Source organism: Sinocyclocheilus anshuiensis, unplaced genomic scaffold (genome assembly GCF_001515605.1).
Source record: "Sinocyclocheilus anshuiensis isolate Anshui unplaced genomic scaffold, SAMN03320099.WGS_v1.1 scaffold55, whole genome shotgun sequence".
Classification (NCBI taxonomy): domain Eukaryota; kingdom Metazoa; phylum Chordata; class Actinopteri; order Cypriniformes; family Cyprinidae; genus Sinocyclocheilus; species Sinocyclocheilus anshuiensis.
The window spans coordinates 2,214,497-2,217,241 of NW_015549647.1; the positions used below are offsets into that span (position 1 = coordinate 2,214,497).

A 2,745-nucleotide genomic window follows, 5' to 3' on the forward strand; every position below is an offset into this window, starting at 1 on the left:
CTGAAGCGCCCAGGGGAGGTCGCGGCGAGACCGCAGAATGGCAGCTGCAGCACGCCGAAGATGAGCAGCACTGAATGGCAACCCCCGCTGACGCGCCGTAACACCAACGCTAGGCTGTCTCTTTGTAGACACTCACGGAGATTCGTCCTAGTAGAAGGCTCGGCTCCGAAGCGAAAAGCTGATGTGCGTTTGCACGCGCTCTCCTTTTATACCCGGGGCGGGGTGCGCGTGGCAAAACACGCACGCCAACTGTCATTGGCTTGTTTAGTTAACACTCGAAGGTGATTGGGCTCTCGGGCGAGATCCCAATTCGTCAGTCACGACTGACGTAACGTCGAACGTTACTGACTGAAAGGGAACTTTGTGTTGTTTCTATTTTAATGTACTTTTAAAGTTTAAATCACATTAAAAGCTTAATTTGGACATTATGGATGAATGATGATGCATTTATATACCGTCACAGTCACTCACACGTGTTTTGCGCATGAGCCGCATGCAGCCCAAAATTAAATAGCTTAACCGACCATCGATAGCTAATCGATTGCATCTCCTATCGACAATTAATCGATCATCGATTAATCATTGACATCCCTAGCTCACAGCCACGAGAATGGCAAAACAGCTATCAAACAAGTAACTTTTGGTTGTTTACAAACTTTCGAGAGTGATTTGCAATTATGATATATTTACTGCTAATATTATTTCTATATTGAGATGACAGAATGAGGCACATATTAAAACTATGCACAGACCCTCAGAGGTCTTTCTTCAGTGTTCAGCGCAAAGTAAAGCTTTAACTGGACCACCTTGCAATCCTGTGTGAAACTGATATGACAATACAACAGAAATTTTTCAGTCTCTAAATTACATTGTTGCATGTGCAGTTATACCAGCTGGTTATAAGCAATGGCTTGTTGGGTATCGTACGAAAGGTCTGATACAGTTTTCTCCAGCTGCATCACCTTTCAAAGGATACCCTGTTACCATGACAGCGTATGTTAGTGGATATCTCTGCACTAAAAGAAGAGTGTTCTCTCTATTCTACTGTCTCTCTTTCGATTATGTATTTTTTTCTGTGATTATTTCTCTGCATATATCACATTGCACCAGAACAGGCCAAAAGCTCATGTAGACTGGTGGAGTGCATTATGGTCAGTTATATGATATAGTGTCTTTCACATGGACATTTATGGGAGGGTGAACGCATTGATTTAGCCTCAGACGTGCAGATGGCCAACATACACACACAAACATGCATATGCACACACACACAGCTCCTCAGCCCTGTTATGATGACATTCAGAGCACAATATCAACCCAGCGTAATCTCTGACTCACATAACACCCATTCAGCCATAAAGGGCAACATCTGTGTGTTTGCATGTGTGTGTGTTTATGAAAGATTGTTGAGTCTTACCTCCCCGTAATCGGTGGTGAGCACCAGGGTTCCATCTCCACAAGAGTTCACTGTAGACGGAACCAGCTGATCTTTATGATTCACCCACACTCGAGAACCCTGCAAAACACACACAAAAGCAGTCAGACACAAATCAGCACAATCCCAGATTATATTTCCCAGTTGCTTGTAAGAGCCACAGAACAATAAAACACAAAATCTTCATGTAGTCATTCACTTTCGAAATGTATGACTTTCAGGGTGACCTGTGGGTGGCTTTTCATTTACAAACACTCATAGATGCCCACACACAAAGCTTAGACACAAAAGATTGTTTTAGTGAATCCTACACCAACTTAAAAAAATTGTTTAAAGTAAATCCTACACCGTTTTTTTTTTTCAGTGTACTGTACATTATATTCTGACATTAAAATATATTCAATTAATCTCAAATTACACAAGGCAATTTATTTACAATTAAAAAAATACATGACTAAAGGAATGTTTAAAACCTTCCAAATGTATACTTCAAAGATCATCTCACCATCGGACTGGACAAGGCACAAGTTTAATAGAAGGACCCAACTACATTTCTCACACAGTATAACAGAATTAAAGGTACAATATGTACGTTTTCACCTCTAGAGGACGTGTATTCAAAACAAACAAAGAAACAAAGGCGTAGTTTGATGACGCTGTGTCTGAGTGTGGAATCATGGGAGTTGTCGTCTTCATCCCCACAGCCGATGCAATCCGACGGGACTCGGGCAGAAATCATGTTCATGGATGAGCTAATGTTTCAAAGATTAATTAACATCGTAGCAGAGTTAACATGAAGCAGAGTGAGGCGGAAAGCCGTCGAAGCGAAACGAGGCCGTTGAAGCAATTGCTAATGAGAGACGAGAGTGACACACGGCTCGAAAGCAGCGGAGCTTTTATTATTATTATTATTTTTTTTTTTTACTTTATTTAGTTGACAGGGACATTGTACATAGTGCTGGGCGGTATACCGAATACCGGTGTTTATTTTTGTTATGATATTAATTTTTAAAATACCGCAATTTAAGTATGTCACTTAAACAACGTTCGGAACGCGGCTGTCACGAATCCTGTCCATGGACTTCCGTTCGATCGCCACCAGAGGTCACCCTTCCATTACATTGACTCTCGCACTACACAAACTGTTGCATGTCATCCCGGACTACATATCCCATCATCCATTGCACTGATTGCACACAGCTGTAACCAATCACACACACACACTATATGACACTCACTCAGATCCTTCTCAACCTGCCGAGTATTGTCTGCGTTTATCACTCTCCTAGTGGTAGCACTTTACGGAGCCA

General features: G+C 41.9%; 1 pseudogene; it reads right to left on the reverse strand.

Moving 5' to 3' along the window:
- The window catches only part of LOC107660057 (unconventional myosin-X-like), a 68,475-nt pseudogene that overhangs the window by 37,183 nt on the left and 28,547 nt on the right, over window positions 1–2,745 (reverse strand).